Here is an 18372-nt window from a genome sequence, read left to right as displayed (position 1 = left end):
TGGTGGGCTAAGGAGGGAGGGGAGAGTATTCCTACCTCTTCTATTGCTGACAAATATAATTTCTGGTATTACCACTGTGGGCACTGTGACCTGAAACTTGTTGGGAGATGATGTCAGGGAAATGGGCTGGGCTTTGACCTCATCCAGAACTCTCTGGGCACAGTCAGTTGTTGATAAGCTCTTTAGCAGAGGCACCCTGACATTTCCGTTTTCTCTGGTGCTTGTGTTTTAATAGCCTTTTTCCCACTCAAACATTGAACTTCAGCTCAATCATTTCATAATTTGCTGCCGAAAAGTGTTGCAAGTTGGGGCCCAATTTTATAGTTTATTTTGCAAGATGATATTGGTGATCAAGAAGGTGAGGCACTAGCCTGGCAGCCTTGCAGGTGTCCCAGGGGCAGACACTCCAGTGTCTGGGGAGCATTTCTCTGCAGCCCTGGATGTGTTCAGAGAGGTTCAGCCTCCTCAGGGTTGCAAGAAGTGTCAGCTGGGGGTGTTTTGATGGACCTGTGCTTATATGGAATACAAAGTTATTGCTCTGTCGTGTACAAGACATGTGAATGTAGAATGATGATGCATGTTGGTTTCCAGGTGGAAAACTTGAGTTTATGTTAAGTAGAACCCATCTGTCTGGTTTATCTCCCCCATGTAAAATAATTGGCAGATGGGTTGTGCCATCTGCCAGACGTGACCACATTAAGTCTATTTGTTTTATGAACACTTGATGCAATTTTAAGATTTTAAGAAATTTTCTCCAAAAGATATCATACAAAAATCAATAGTTCTTTTCTATGTGATCTTGTTTATGAGCTAGAAGCAGAAAGAAGGTTCACTGGAGCAGGGCTAAGATCAATAGCTCTATGAATTTTAATTGGACCTTCTTTAACTACTGAGTGCTGTCTTCTTTTAACTGTAAAATAAAAGACCTTTTGTCAACAGGTGCCTTTTACATTCTCCAGTCTCATTGTGGCTACTTGTGGACTATCTTAAACAGAAAGTGCAAAGAAGGGAATTGAAGAATTCAATTGATTCTTACTAGTGTCATGAAATTCCACTTAAATAAACTTTCTCTCATTTTTGTTTAATATATAAGCTTGGTTAGTATATTCCTTTTTTTCCACTGTTACTTTATCTTTGTACATTGTCCTTGTTTCCAGTCTGTGAGACTTACCTCAATTTTTTTCCTCTTGCTTGACACATGTGTACTTGGTGTCATCTTTCTGTGCAATATAATTGTCATATATACAGGGAGTTAATAAGATCACCTTGTTCATAGGCTCTCCATGGAAAGTGGAGATAAGAAAAAAGTTATGTCCATATTTCCTTACAAAGAAACAGTTTGCTCTCTTTTTACTTCATCCTTTTCTTACTCTGTGATTGCAAATGGCAATGGCCAGAGTGAGTTTGTGGTTCATTGCCCAACCACCCATATCAAAAAGCTCTTCTGAAATGTTCTTAGTGACAGTCCCATGTCCTTTTGGTTCCATCCTCTCTAAATCTGCAGAGCTGGGTAAGTATCTCATTCCTCCAGAAGCCTTACTGGGATCATTGCCTCTGTGGTTTCTCCTTTGCCATCTCTGTGTTTCAAGTCCAGTACAATTTAAGGTGCATACTGCCCTCCTTCTCCTAAAGCCTCTTGAGGCAGCAATTCTCCCTGCTCCCTCATGTGGGTGTGAACGGCAGAGAGGCCCTTGGCAGCACATAAAACCTCTCCAGGATCAGTTTGATCAGCCAAAGGTCCCAACCACTGTGTTGACTGGGCTTGGATTTTTATCAGCCATGGACTAGTGGTAAGAGGTGTGTTCATTCTTTCCTTTGCTTGTACACCTGGAACCACGCCTAATCTAAGGCCACCATTCCCCAAAAGTTTACTCTAAGAGGAATGATGTAGAGTAATTTTATCTGTATCCTGCAGATTTCCACCAAAGATGGAGTTCTGCCCACTGACATAATTTTTATTAATGCAGCTGATGCCAGGTTGTATTTTTATGGTGTCTGACAAATAACAGGCAGATCTCTGCTCCTTCAAGGACTGGTTCTGAAGTGGCAATGGGATTATCAGAATGGGGTCTTTTTTGGTGTGTTGTTTTATGGGGTTGGTTGTGAGGTAGAACTGTTCCGGCTGTTTGGGGTGATTTTGCAGAAGAAATGCTGAAGACTGGTTTTCTTTAGTTTTTAAAAATCAAAAAATGTGTAACTTTAGTGACTTGAGTGGTATTTTTCCCAATGTATGAGAGATACCTGTGAAATGGAGAGATTCTGTTTCATAGCTAATGAGGACAGATTGCAACCATAGGCAATGATTTATGACTACATGAAATTTCTTTCTTATTTTCATTGAATACACAAATAGTGACATTTTTTGCTGCTATTGTAAAAGACACAATGTAGAAATTACAGCCTGGGAGGGGAAGGCAGGCCTGTCATGGCTCCAGTTTTCTGTCCTGCTCCAGAAGGTGCTGTGGAATTGATAGAGGCTTGATGGTAAAACAAATGAATTCAGGGACTTCAGAAATATAGTGCAGCTCATTGTTACAACTGTGCAAGCATAATCCAAAATGTCTGTGGTGCCGCTGTTGAGTCCTTTTACAGCTCAAGTTCCACTTCAATTCCGCAGCCATGTCCTGATCTGTGCCAGCCATCACAGGCCCCATGCTTTGATGGAAGCTGGGGCAAATCAGTATCTTTACACTGGCTAAGGTGCTTTGCCAAATGAGCTGGAGCCTGGACACAGCGCTGGTTCAGGATGCTTGAATTCAGCTACTAGGGCCTGTTTATGGGAGTCTGCAGCCAAATTACAGATAGTCCAGTTCAGTATTTCTGAATTTGTAATTAAACTGTATTGGCACAAACGGAACTATCCTTAGACTGTGGCAACTGCAGAAGGCTGTGGCTTACTTTTACTGTGTGTGGATTGGGAGTTCCTCCCTTGTGGGACTTCAGCTGGCTGGGATGGGTGGTGAGCTGGCCTTCATTGACAACAAAGCCCTCAACTTAAGGCTGTGGGAAATGGGATGTTAGGAATGAAAATGTCTGACTAAGTTATGGTGAGAAGAATGGGATAATGGGAATGGTTATGTTAATGATGTTGTTCCATATAAGGTTATGTTTGTCATTCCTGTTCTTGATTGGTTTGTAGCATGTTATATTTAAGGCAATGTTCTTAGCTCCTGATGATTGATTCCCTGCCCTCAGATGAAGCCCCAGATATTGTTGAGTTTGCCCCACTGTCGGGTCTTCGGAGGACACCCTGTACTATGTGCAGCTTGTGTTTTCGTTGCTCCATTATTAAAGTTTTATTCTGGGCTACTTTGTCAAACCCATCCCTATTATTTATTTCGCCACACCCCCCGGCTGGTCCTGTCCTGAGGTCATGGCAGCTGGACCGTGACACCCTCCCCCCGCCACTTGGTTTCATTTCCTCTTTTTTTCCTTTTTTTTTAATTTTATTTTTTTTTCCCCTTGTCTCTGAGGTGTTCACTAGTGAAGCCCTGGCTCAGGTGCATCACCAGCTGATGTGTCTACAGCACTCCTGGACCAGAGCTGGCTTGGGCTAGTGCTGTGTACATGGCCAGCTGGCTGTGCTCACCTGGCCTGTACCTAACTGTATGGCCAGGCCCTGAGTGGTGTCCGTAAAGTGCAGTTGTGATCTCAGGGCTTGTGTATGGAGTATTAATGCAAAAATGTGTATTGTACAGTTCCAGTGGGTTCCCTAAAACACTTGGATGGGGGAAGCAGAGTAGTATGCAATAGGAAGGCTGCCCTGGAGAAAGAACATACCTTGTTGGTTTACTAGAAGATTTGGTCAGCAGTTGCTGAGGTCTGGAACATGTGTTCAGGCATACTTTTCTTTCTTGTTATAATTTTACCAAGAAACTTATAGTATGTATTCTAAAAACTTTGTCCACTGGCAGTTCTTCAAAATATGCATGAAGTGATTTATTTATAGATTTCTTTGCAACTGATATCTTCCATCCGCTACAACTTCAAGACTACTTTTGGCATGACTGCTTTTCAATTCAAGACATCTCATTGACTCTACAACTGAGATTATTTTTCACTGGATATATTTATCAAGTTTCAGGCCAGAGGCTTTCAGACTTATAAGCCTCTTAAAGTGGGGGAAGTGCTGACATAGCCTTAAATTGTGGTATGGCAATGTTACACTATAATTACCTTTATCTATCACCAAACCCGCTTTCAGAGTCCTGGCTGTGTGCCGTGGGCCTCTTGATGGAATGTTCCATTAGACTGAGATTTTTCATGGGGAAAAATCTTTAGAGCAAACCATGATAAACTACTTTTATAAGAGTAGACGTAGGGGCAGTGGCAGGGTGGTGAGGAGAAGAGAGATGGTGCTGAGTTGTGGGAGGAAATATTCAGCAGCATTAGTGGTAGATCTGTACTAGAAAGAGGACAAAATAATTTTTTTCCTCCCCCTGTGTCCCACTCACATTACTACTTGTCTTCCAGATGCTTTGGCAACCCAAAGTTTAGCATAAGCTGTGGAATTTAAGCAAATAGTATGCGTATTTTTACTATGCACTGGCGTATTGGACAAAGATGTACAAGCTGGCAGACACCAGGCTGGCTGCAGAGTGGAGAGCAATATAACGCTGTCACGGTGCTGCTGCTCTTGAGCTACTGCAGCTGGCAGGAGAGGGCTCGGGAGGTTTGGCACGAGGCTGTGATGGTTTCATTACTGATATGGAGTTTGTGTCCTGTATTGTGACCTGGGGTCTGTGCTCGTTTGATCACCCTGTCAGCTGACCTGTGCTCTTTGGCTTGGTTTGTCATATTCACCTCCTTGAAACAAAGGTAGAGCAAAGGAAGCACTAAATTGAAAAAGGTTAGGAAAGGTGAAATTCAGACGAAGAACAAAGGGATAGGTGCTTTTGTAATGCAGAGCTTTCAGGTACATTAAGAGAGGCCCAGCACTACAGCAGGTTTGTATTGGATCACAGATGGAATCATCTCAATAACTGGAATGTAGCAACACTCCTGCTGGGTGTCTGGGGTTTATATTAATTGTTAAAAACTATTAGTCATGTAAAGCACAAATAAAAGGAACATTTAAGGACAACACTGAAAACCTATTTAGGAGCTTGTGTGTGTGTATTTTATAGATACACAGAAAGGCTTTTCAATTAAGTAAATATTTGTACTTACTTGCTGCTTGTCTACACTGTGGTACAGTTGCTGTCTGCTGTTTAATTGGGAAGGCCATGGTGTATCCATTACTGGAAAGTAGCCATGAATAATTCTCTCTGAGGTGCATGGGAGCATTTCCTGTGCAGGGCCTGTCTAAACAGGTGGAGAAGGGAAAGAAGAATTTGTATATTGGAGAATATTAACATTTTGGGCACAGGTGGCTACTGAGGTAAATTAAATTTCCATAGACAGCTAAAGGGAAATAGTTTTATATTCTTAGGTCACTAGAGGGAGTTTAGAGTATCAGATTGAATTATGTTTGCCACCAAGACAAAATACTAAACAGAAATGTAAAGATGCTCCAATAGAAATTAATCAATCTCCTTTAATACAGGTCTGTTTTCTGTAGGGTGTATCATAGCAGATAGGCTCTTAGAAAAGAGTGCACTAAGCATGTTAGAATTGCATCTCTCTTGCTCTGTGTGCTCAGTCATTTATCTCACCACAGAGAATGTGAAATATTCCAGACATATTTGATTTATTGTTCAACTAGCAACGGATGGAGACCAGGGCACTGAGAGTTGGGAAAATGGTTTCTAGTCCATTATGCTGTTACAAAGCAGTGAATGTACTAAATATCATTAATGATATACAAGAGGAACTTATTTTAGGCAGGACTAAAACAAATTCAGTACTTTCTTGCAAACTTATGGAGTCAGTTGAGGGGTAGTAGTTGTACTGGAGTGGGGACCCTCCTTCGGTGCAGAGCAGCTCTGCCCAAGAGACTCTGTGCAGCCCCATGGCTCAGACACTGAGCTGTGCCCAGCAGAGCATGAAGGGGCATCAGTGGGGAGGGAGGGGGTGCTGGGCAGGGGACAGCTTACACTTGAATTTTTTGACAGAAAGGGAATTGAAGGGACTTTAAATATCATATGAACCAGCCTTTCTGGCTTAGGGTGGTCCTCCTATGAGCTTGAGGAGAGGCTGTGGGGGAGTGTTGGGAATGGAGGAAGTCTGTTTGCTCTGAGGTGCTCTCTACTTTCTGCCCCCAGAAGAAATGGGCAGTTTGTCCACAATAGGACCCTGTTAAAGGAAGAAAAAAAAAACCAAACAAACAAAAAACCTCCACACCTTCAGTTTTAACATACTGCATATTGAATCTGCTGCAGCTGGAATTTGTAATGGGGATGACATCATGAAGTGCCCTCATCCATATTGAACATGGGCACTCTGGCCTTTCTCCTGGAAGAAGGGGAGGCTAAAAGGGTAGCAGCTTGTGATTTGCACATCCCATAGCATGGTTGAAAGATAAGAAAGATAAGAGCCTTATCAAATTCTGCAGCAATCAGTTAGTGGTTATGTGTCAAATCCCATAATTTATAATTCTTTTGGTTTAACCTTCAAATATCTGTAGCAATTCTACAAGAACTTAACTACTGCACCTCAAACATATTAGGTTTTGCATTCTGCAGACTGAGGTTTGAAGGCATGTTGTGAACTGGATTCTGGTTCTGTGACTATTAACTGACTAGAATGATGAATTTTCTATTTTAATTATGATTATTGGTGGGTATAGCATTTATTTCTCAAAATGTTAGTGATTTTTACCTTGAAGGAGACCAGATACTCACAGTGAAGATAGGAATATGTCAAGTCTTAAAAAAAAAAACATTTGAGCTCTGGGAGGGGGAATTCCAGGCACTTCTTTTGGTTTTTTTTTTTTTCTTTTTCTTTCCCCTCCTGTTTTTTGTTTGGTTTTGAGGTCTTTGTATATAATATATGGAGGCACTATCAGAAATGTTACTGACTAAGGACTGCCTTACTTGCCACTAAACATTTCTTTACAATTTTAGTTGCATCACAAACTGACTTTTGCACAGAAACTGCAGTTCACAAAAAAGTTTCATAGTGTGGAGTCTTAAACTGATTTGTAGTCCAGCTTGGGCTTCTGCATTAATGAAGTGACTAGAGCTCTTCCACAACAAAATCTAGGATTTTGCTCTTAAGGAAGTGGGAGCTACTATGGGAATGAGCATCAATTCATAAGTAGGGTGTCCAGCTGCTACCCACAGGATGGTTTTCTGGGAAAGGGTGCAGAACAATGGCTTTTCCATGCTGTCAGTAATGGGTGAGTGCCTGGCCCTGTACTGTGGAATGTGGCCCTGGCTGCAGGCCACCCCTTCAGCCTGCAGTGCCTGGCTCAGCAGTGCAGAGTTGCTCAGAGGATCACAGCTACATGCTGGTTTAAAAATTGTTTTTAAATACATCATCACATAAACATTGATTTGTCCATAGTTCTTGCCTTCTGCTTCTCAGGGTGAAATTAGAAAAGTATTTTCCTTGACATGAGAAAATAATGTCAATATGAGCACATTCAATATTTTATTATACATCTGTGGTCTTAGGAAGAAACAATAGGATCCAGTGGGGTCGTGCCTTGGTTTGTTCATATGAGCCCAAAATGAGAATCTCAGTAGACCATACTCTACTTTTGACTTTTCTTCTGCTAATAAAAAGAGAACTTGGCTTCTACTTTAAGAATATTACATGAAAATGCTATCTAAGAAGCTGCATCTAAAAAGACTCATTTCTCATCTGTAGACCTTGTTGAAAGTTGAAAAGATATTTTTTTTTCCTCAAAGCACTTGGCTCTGTTTTAATATTGGTTTTTTGTTTGTTTAAAATGCTGTATATTTCTAAAGATGTGCAAACATCAGTGTGCAAATGTAAGAAACATTTGGTATGTTTAAAGTGCTAGAAATTTTTGACTGATATTTATCTAATGTGAAATAGCAAGGCAACTGAGATCTGTTGGGCACATCTGTGACTTTTAAAAACCAATTCCAGGAATTGTATCTGACATCTCTGGAAAATTTTGATGAGCTTCAACACATTGCCAATGTTTGTCTTAGAAAAGCAAGTTCAAGTGTAGGGAGATTCAGGTGTCTTTTCTGTGTCAGAAGTCTCTTTGTGCTGCAGGCTGTGGCTGAGAATGACACAAGACCAAGGGCTGAACTTCAGTCTTGATGCTGAAGAATCGGCAGTGAAAAAAGCCAAGTAAGGTTCTCACACTTCTTACCTGCTAAAATAACGTAACTGTTCAAATATGATTCCCTCCACTCCTCCCAGATGCAGATTTGTGTATTTTTATCGTCACTTTCTAAAGAAGATTGGATACTATGATGCAGTAGGTATCTCATGCTCCCTTTTTATGGGGGGAAATGCAAGGAATCCACTGACTTTGCATTGTTTGGCCTTACATGGTTTCTTCCACAGAGCTCTGGGAGGTGGTGTGGAGATTAGCTCTTGCTAGGAATTAACCAAGTATCTATTTGCTGAGGGAATATAGTTTGTTTTCCTTTGGACTCAGACTCCAAATCCATTTGTAATAAGAATGAGTATATATTTAGTTCTGTTTACATGTATTAGCTGCTTTACTCTCAATAGGCATTAAAAAAAGATAACATCACAGTTATTCTAAGAACAGAAGACTTTAGTCTCTCAGCAGGGCAAACATCAAACAAAAGGCATATTAACGTGAGCTAAATTTTGGGAACCTTCCACAAGCATTTATATTTAAAATATTTGTTTGTGGCAAGATGGAGACTTCTGGAGTGACCAAAAATGGTGGGTTTTACTTTGACCTCAAGTAAGTTGTTGTGGTTGTGTATTTCCATTGCCTGCTTTCATGTGAGTGTTTTTACTGACTTATTTGTAACCGATGTCTTAGTGCGTGTTTTTGTTTGTGTGCTTTTTAGGGGACAGGGAATGGTGAGGTTTTTTGGTTTTTAAATTTCATACCAGTCCTCTGGCATATGCCAATTTATTCCTCATTCATGATGCCAATGAGAGGAGAATGGAGCAGAAGTGTTTGTCAGCTGTGCTTTGAAAGGCCATAATATCCTGATAGCATCTCTGGGTGGCAGTGCAATTTCCACAGCTGGACTCACTGATGGGAAAGCTGACTGAGGAGTGTTGCTGTATTCATGGAACTGTGTGTACAGGGATTGGAGCAGCCAGAAAGCAAATGATCCAGCTCAAACAGCTTTATTGCCAGCAAGTATGAACTGCGTCTCGGGCATCCCGGCCAGAGCACGGCACCCGCGGCAGAGCGCCTCTGTCACGAGTGGTGTCAGCGCTCAGCAGTGGCTCTTCCCCGTGCCACAGCAGCGACACCGACACAGGCTCTGGCCTCCGGCTGGCCGTGGGATCTGCTGGGACAGCAGGAGCCAAGGAAGTGGAGCTGCAGGTCTCTGCCAGGGAAAGGCCTTTGTGTTCTCTGTGGGGAAGAGAGTGTGCTGCTGACGCTCTTGGTGCAGTTGAGTTGGCTGTGTTTTCCAGCAGCCTTATCCCCAGCCAAAGGCTTCATTGCAGATTTATGCTCAGTTAATACTGCTTTGCAGATTAGAATTCTTCAGTGCCCAACTTCGCTGCTTCATATTGTTGAAATGACCAATATGTGTTCAGTGATCAGGCTGACTGCTTTTTATGCTAGGAATAATGCTGGCAGCTCTGGTATTAGAGGTTGTGGCTCATGCTGGGTGTGTGCAGCATGGGAACCCAGCCAATTTAATGCAGCAGCAGTTTGACCCATGCCCTTCTCCATCTTCTCATTGTTGTGCTTTATGCTGGTTATCATTTGATAGGCTGTCAAAGCAGAATCTGTACTTAATCCTAATTGCAAGTACTATTAACAAAGAAATCCCAAATCCATTGAGAGATTAAAGCAGACTTTCATAACTGCTGTTATTTCTGGATGTTGGTGTGTGTTTTGGGGACTGACTTGGGCTGGTGTAGGTGACACAGCTGACACCAGCTGAAGTGTACCTATGCCATGTGTTTAAGAATTCTGTGTGGGGTGGTTGCAGTACTCTGCTGGCAGCAAGATCTCACACAGATCAATAGAGCTACTTGACTTTCCATGTCTTTTGGTGATCAGTAGGATGATTACCTTTGATGCTTTGACTTTGGCAAATGATCAGCCACTAATTCTGCTGGTTTCTACCCCTTAAAACCAATTGTTGTGTTAATGAAACAGGACTGATTTGGAGCAGAATTATACTAACATGGGTTCCTTCCAGAAGCATGAGATGTCTTCAACTGAAATGTTTTTATAGTTAATAGAACAAAAGGCTTTTGTTTAATCCAAGTGTTGCACATCCCTGGTTTAGAGAAGACAAAGGCAAAGCTGGTTTTGTGCTGGGTGGAATTTTTGGTTGACTTGGGGGGTTTGTTTTAGTTTAGGATAGATGATCAAAAAAGTAGTGGCTGCCTAGGAGAGAGAAATGAAGCTAAAAGAATTGAATTGAAAAGTGTTTTTTCAGTAAAGCTAGAGGGGAAAAAAGGCAGGAGAAAGCAACTGCGAAATGCTCAGGTCACTGAGAGCTAAATAAGTAAATTACAGCAGGCTGGGTTTTGAATGCTGACTGAAATTCAGTTGTTTGGGCTACAGAAGGACCTGTGGGCTCACAGGCAGAGCTGATGGGGAAGGTTGTGGGGATGGCCTCTGTGTGTGCAGGGGGAAGGGCAGGAGTTGAATCCCTTGCAGCTCTGGTACCCTCATTTTAATGGCAATTTCACCACTGGGGCTTGGGAAAGAGAGGGTTGCCTGCTCTGGTGGGGATGTTACTGTCTTGAGGCATGGCATAAAATTATGGGGGTTTTTGCTTTGAAGTTGTTTATTGGTATTTTATTACTCTGTTGGTTTTCTATGTGTGTCACCATTGAGTCAGAAATGACACAGAGTCAGATCAGAAGGCAAAGGGCAGCCTGTTTATTCAGTCCTCTCCTTTCTATACCTTGGTTCACTACAGGTGGACCTGATTGGTCATTTAATCAACACATTTCACATGATTGGCTAATTAAGCAGACACCCATCTGTAAACAACTTTTTGAGAAAAACAACTTGTTAAAAAAACCCTGCGGATTGTTTAATATTTGATTATTATTATTATTATTATTTCTCTCCAGCTCCCTAAAGCTTCCCAGACGAATTCATGGGAAAACTTATCTAGCTTTCTCTCTCTCTGACCATACTGTTGCATCCACCTATGTGGGCTTTTTTGGTGTTTGTTTGTTTGTTTTCATCTCTTCTCTGTTACTTTGGGTTCTGCTGGGATGGGACTGTGGTCATGCTTTCCTTTTAGCTGCTGGCAAGTGCCTGCTGCAACTCCTTACTCCAGAGCAAGGCTCATATCCCTGTTAAACTTGAAAAGGTCTTTGCAATGGTTTTGCCTAAAGAAGCTGAGAATGGAGTCAGGGTTTTTGGTCTCTGCCAGCTGAGACATCCTGTGTTGAAGTCAGGACTGGCAGGTACTGGAGGCTCAGGAGGTGAGTGAGCAATAGCAACTAACCTGTGGAAAATGGTACCTGAGGGATCCTGGAATCTTCCTAGGGATTATTAAAAGCTGCAGCAGTGAAATAAGGGGTAAAACATGCACTGGAACTTCTTCTGTCTGTAAATGAAACCTGAAATCGAGAAACTGCAGTTTGGGGTTGACATAAGCGAATTAACAAGATTTTCAAAGGCTTTTATGTTTAAGTAAGGTGGTGAATTGTGAGGTTGGGTTTTTTGGGTGGTCTGTTTGATGGCTGTCAGGTTTAGTGTTTTTATTTGTTTGTTTTTGTTGTTGTTTTTCTAAGTGTCCATCTGAAGTTTGGTGTCTTGCACTAGAGCTACCAGGAATGCCAAAGCATGAAGCTCCACGTATTTCCCAGATTCTTGAAGTCCTTGGGCAGCCTGCAGCTCAGACCTTGTCTGTCAGGACAGATGTATGGATTCAGGCACAGAGCCTAAAGATGCTGCAGTCTAGATAAAAGAGTGAATTTGGAATGTATTGTTGAGTGCAATAAGGTTATGAGAACATTTTAAATAATGACTAAAAGTGCTCTTGCAAAATCAGTCTTAGATTTTAGAATATTTGATCCCAATCATCTTAGCAGCGCAGCAAATGCCAAAAGAGTTTCATATTACAGGTGTAAGGAAAATGGAGACAATCAGTTGCCTGGAGTGGCACTTGCATCCAATAAATATATCGTAGAATTGGATTTAGACAAATGGAAGCATGGGCTGTGTCAGTATGCTAATTCTTGTTATACACATAAATTAAAAGTCACTCTTCTGCTCAGAAATAATAAGGTGGGTGGATGCTACCTGTTCTGCTAAATGCTGTTCATGGTGTTGAGGTTTTTCTGTCCATGGAAGCCTTCATTTGATTTACTGCTTTAAGAAGAACATGTGTAGAATAATCCCAGTATTTTCTTAAGCTTTGGTTTCTATTTACTATACCTATAGTGATTTGTTATACTAATTTGTTGAACAGCATAAGTAAAATGAGCAGGAAGAGGCTAACATCAGGAAAAAAAAAAAACAAACAAAAAACAAAACAAAACAAAAAAAAAAAATCAAAAAGTGCCCGTCTGTAAAGCTAAAACAAACTATGGGTTGCATGAGCTGTGAGTTCTAAAAATGGCTGTTAGACAGTAATGTGCAGGAACAAAAAAAAGGGGAGGAGAGGGAAGTAGCAGAAAGGGATGGGAACAAATAGAGGAGCAACTTAGCAGAACACTCAGTATCTCCTGTGTCGAGGAATGCCCCGGTGTGTTCCCCTAAGCCCAGGCTGATAGAGTGGGTTCTGTCCCATAGCTGGTGTAGCAACTGTGTGGCTTTTCCTGCTCATCATTTGCACATGTATGTCTTACTAACATCCATGTACAATTCCAGATTCTGGACTGTCCTGTCAACAACCAAGTGAGCACAGAAGCACTGTGTGTGTGAAATTCCGTGCTTTGATGTAGTCTCTTATTTGGAGAGCTCTGAGGATAAATGAAGGAGAGCAACAGAGAACAAGCAGATGGATTACCAGAATCCAGAAAGGCAGAAAGTAAAAGCAGGATTGGAAGTTTACATAAAAAGGAAAAGACCTCCAAAAACCCCAACACAGAAATGTTAATGTAGCTTTCTGGAAGGCCCGGCGGATGCAGCTGAGTTTCGTAACACAGATTAGAAGAGAGAAGAGGCATTGTGCTTAATAGGGCTGATTTCCATACTACTTGGGAGGAAGGGCCTTCCTTTTTTTAATCAAGTCTCACCCCTAAACAAAGCCTTGGAGAATGATTTCTCTTAAGTTGCATGGTCTAAACAGTTTTTCCTCTCCTGCAGTCCCCAGAGTGGAGAGCTGTCAAGTGCCTGGTCAGCTGCCTCTGTCACTGATGGGAGAGCTCATTGCTGCTCCTCCTCTCTGAGTCTAGGTTTCGCTATCTCAAAACCTAGCTATTTTTAGCATTCTTCTGTTTTTATTTCCTTTAAAATACTTGGCTGTCTCTAGATCTAGTCTATACTCTCAATATTGTCTTCTGACATCACTTTTTTCACCTTATGTACATTAATGGTAACTTAATTAGGAGCCCAACAATTCCAAATATCTGTTGTACTCAGGGAATTCTTCTTCCAGAGTATGGTTTTCCCACCTCATTTTTGTTTTAGGTGCAACTGTTTAATTAAAGATTATGCAAACAATTAGAGTACCAAAGGCTGTCTGTTTTGTGGTGTATTTAGTAAAGTTATTCATTAAATTGTTACAAATTGAGAAGTTTCCTGGGTTCAGTGGATCTTTGTTTCTGCTTTCATTCATGGATTGGTGTTTGGAGAAGTCTTCCAAAGCTTGGAGGGTAGTTAGCACCGAGCTAGAATCCCAGGTTTTTCTTTTTAGTAGGCTGGACCAAGGGAAGTTTTCCTTGCTTTATTTTATTTTTTTTAATAACTGCAGTGAAATGATAAGTTAGTGTTGAAATTTGATGTATTTTGTATTTATCTGTATCGAATGTTGTTCAAGGGATTTTTTTATAAATAGAATAAACATTCTACTGTACTGCAAAGAGACTTACAGAAGTAGTTTTGTTTATATACAGTCTCCAGCTGGAACGGCAAACATAAGCAATAGTTTAATATCTTGCAGGCCATCTGGGAATGGGATTTTTTTAAGGGGAAAGCATAGCACCATAGGTCACACATTATGTATTTCTCTACATATTGAACATCTTTGCCAAATATTTTTCTGGTGTCTTGTCTGTGCCTCCTGCAGAGCAAAACAGCTGCAGTCCTAAAGTGACCATTTGCTCACCATTTTAGAGGCACATCTCTTCTTTCTGTTTTTCTTTTCTTTCCCCCTGAGAAGCTGGAAGCCTAATGGAAGCTTTTAGAAAAGCTCTTTTAGAAAAGATAGCCTCTTGCAGTCCTCCTGTTGGTGGTTTTGTCATATGTCCCCCACACACCTGCAAAGCTGAAAAATACCACAGTTCAAATATGAAGTATCAGCATTAGTGGTATAGGCATTGCATTTATTTCTATATGGGCATAAGAATCCACATTGCAATTCATTATTGTTTTCCTGAGCACTGCCTCTCAAGATGGCTGCATTTTACTCAGTCTTCTTGTTGTAGTGCATTACAGTGAGCTGACATTTGCTGAACTGATTTAAAAACCTTTTTCCTGGATGTCAAAGCAACTGATGAAATATACTGTGAACTAGGTTAACTGCTTTTTCACTACATATCTGCTGGGGGGGAAGTTAATTTCTGTGATACCGATCCATTTAGGAATTTTAAAAATCTGATCTTTTGACTTAAAATAGTAAAATTACTTGAATTGGATTGAACAAAGAAGAGCACCAGGGGTGAATGGGGGTGGGGAGATCCAGAATAACACTGATAGACAGCACATAGATGCTCCCCAGCCTCCAGTGTAGTTTGTGCTTCATGACAGACTGAAATAGTGAAATTAAACCCACCTGTCTGCATTGTATTGCTTGATTTTTTTAGCAGGTATTGGACGGGATATTGCCCAGAGGATGACTCTTAAGGGAAACTCCTCAGCAAATGTCCTTAAAGTGTCCTGCAGAGCAGAGCTGTCACAGGGTTTGTCAAGGCAGTACCTGAGTTACAAAGCCAGAGTCATGCTCCAGTGTTCAGCAGGCTACAGCAGAGGGGTTCATGTGACCTGTTCTGAAATGGAGGTACAGAACCTGCACTTCTGTGTTCAGCTGAGACATAGGAAAAGCTGTGCATGCAAAAAAAAGCCACCTTTGCTGAAAAACCCTGGGGGGCAAGGGGGAAGAGAGGGAGGTAAAATCTTAAGTCCAATAGTAAGTCTCATAATGACACAAGAAATTTGTGTTCAAATCCATTCTGCTTTCTCCACATTCAATAAAATCATGGTAATGCTTCTCATATCCTGTTTAAAAATGCAACAGCAGGTGGGTGTTCATCAGGTACTGTATCTGTGAAATTGCGTTTCTTAGTGTTCATGGATTAATGGTGCTTTGTATTTGAAGTAATTTACAGCACAGAGCATTGTGCAATACTGGTGAAATTCTGTCTTAAGTAAAATATATTTTTTCTTAGCTTTTTATTCTACCTTTTGAAAGGGAGGCTACTTGATTCTAATTAGCTTCCAGATAATTAAACAGCTTTCAGCTAGGACTGCTCTAGTTTATTTAAATATTCTAAAATCATATTTTGCTGAACTTTTTTCCTCCTGATAAATACTTATGGATGGATGACAGTGCTTTATATATATCTTCTAACCCATGATACCATTTTGATTCAGTTCTGTTTTCTTAAGCTTTGTTTCTAGATATGGATCCCACCACTTGACTGAATCCACTTGTGATTTTCAGCAATTCTTTGGTTTATGTTGTCAAGTACAAAAATGAAAAGGTAGGAATGCTTTATATCAGGGAAAGATTTGTTTTCTCCCGGAGGCCTATTTGCGTGCCTTCTGACTGGAGTGAGGCAAGAGACAAGGACAAATGTTGTGACAAGACAGGTGGGGATGTGCCCCCTTGCAGGGTGTTGTGTAGGAGTCCTGAGGAGAAAATTGCACCCACCTCCTTCCCTTGCGTCAAGAGGAGAATCGTTTTGAAAAGATTCTACTAATGTATTAATATAGAAAAAAAGACAACTTTCTCCGTCTATTTTTTTTCTCTTGGTGATAAAAGAGGTAAAGGCAATGCACTGAATCTGAAAGAGAGACTGCTTAGTTTTCCCTTTGTGACTAAGAAGTTTGCCTTTGTGACTAGGAATGAACCTGTGGAACCAGCTATGACATGAGCCATAGTGTTAGATCTAGTTAAGGAGACATCATCGATATTGATAACTGTATAAAAATATCAAGACAATATGACCTCATATAACAAACATCTGTATTTGTTAGTCACTACATTAACTATTTACAAGCCAACTTTCCCCACAACATCTTCTTGTGGAAGTGTATTATATAACTCTGAAAGTGGGGTGCACTTTATTATTATATAACTCTGAAAGTGGGCTGCCCTGAAGGAATTAATGGTTTTCCTGCCTCACTGCATGTTTGTTGTTTGTGAGTGTCTTTTTCATTAGTACAGATGATTTACTCATAACATTGGATTCATAAATCAGTGTATCTCCTCTACAATATAGAAGATGAGTATATTTTGGGATTCTAGTTTGTTAAATAGTTAGTATGGCCAGCTATGTAGAACAAGGAGCTATGTGCAAGCTGTATTTTGCAGTGCAGGCTCATAATCTGTTGTTTGATCTCAAAGATACAAGAATTGGTGACTCCCAAAATATCCTTCACAAACAGGGTTTAGAAATGGTTATAGATAAAAAGAAGTGGAAAAGTAAAATTAACAGGAAGTAAAAGTAGAATTTAGGACTGTTATGGCTTTACATAACAAAAGGATCCAATTCCATTTCCAAAAATAATATGGTAATTACAATTGTAATTATTGTATAATTAAAAAAAATACCATTATGTATCACTGAGTAAAATTAACATTTGATTAAAAAACACTCCAAGCTGAAATCATGAGCATTTTGGTGTAACTAGAATGATCAAGTCTCTGGATCACTACTGCCTTTTTTCATATTGTGTGCGGAGAATGCTTCTATTTTAAAATGATGGAACTGGGCAAAACGAAATTTATGATCTGAACTTGCTGCAAATCATTTGTATTGATCTGTTTTGTTTCCATTCTGCTGAAGCTAATGGAAATCGTTTGTCACCTGACTTGTCCCAGTAGATTTGGAAAACCACCATACCATTTATCAGGCCAGTTGAAGGTCTGAGCCAGTGTGCTTATGTCTGCAATCACAAAGATATATTTCACTTCCGGCAGGGAAAAAGCACCGACTGAGAATTTTGTTCTTATTCTAATACTGGCTGGAGTACCCCATCAATATATTCATGTGAGTAATTGCAAACCTGACACAGGAATCGCAATGGTCCCTGTCTTGTTTGTGGGTTTCTAAGGTCAACAACAGATCATAGGGTTCTGTAAATCAGCAATTTGCTACTGCTTTAAAGGAGTTGGTAGCCATTAAATACACCTTGGTCCTGGTCTGTATTAAGAGCAATGTGAGCTCACCATCCTCTTTCTTCAGGAGAGGAAGGGGTAATGAGTCTCTAGTGTGAGTATGGGGGGGCTGGGCACTGGCCACCATGTCTCAGCTGCCCCAGTCTGTGCTTGCATTTATTATTCATATGGATGTGATTGGGGTGGCAGGAACAGGTCTTAACTCCACTGCAAACTAAATTAAGTCTGCTCTTTGCATCTTGAGATTTTTCTTTCTCAGATGGGTGATGTTTTAGCTGTAGCAACCCCTTGCAATTCCCCCAGACATTTAAAGCTGCCTCTGTGATTTTCATGTGAAGAAAATGTGAACTTGAATGACCAAAGGCTTGTTCTGGTCAGTACAAATCCCTGTACAGCAGGACTGACTTGGAGTTGAACAATGTCCCACATGCACAAGAGATTGTTTGGGTGGAAAAGATTGAGGGGCTAGGCCCTAAAAGCTGGTTTGTTTGGGGGTTTTGTATCTGTCAGTGCTTCATGTTCTGTGTGACTTGGAAACTGGAAGCCAGGTTTTATTCTCCACCACAATGCTCCTAAATTCTCCTTCTGCTGTGCTCCCCATTGCTGAGTCATGAGCAGGAATGTGGCAGGAAGGAAGAACATTGTCTGGCTTTCATGATGTTGATTAGAGCAATCTGAACATACTGTGATGAAAGAGTATTGAAACAAGCTGTGAAACATACAAAATAATTTGATTCACATTTTATAATGCAAGTTAAACCATAGTTCAGTTAATTTTAAAGCATGCCTAAAAAAAGTTTGGTTTTAAATCCATCTTTTTCAATTCATTATAGGCAAAAGCCTTAGTTAGTTGTCTGTCTGCTCT

This window comes from Pyrgilauda ruficollis, unplaced genomic scaffold (assembly GCF_017590135.1).
Source record: "Pyrgilauda ruficollis isolate IOZ18807 unplaced genomic scaffold, ASM1759013v1 scaffold98, whole genome shotgun sequence".
Lineage (NCBI taxonomy): Eukaryota > Metazoa > Chordata > Aves > Passeriformes > Passeridae > Pyrgilauda > Pyrgilauda ruficollis.
This window is presented reverse-complemented; position numbering follows the sequence as displayed.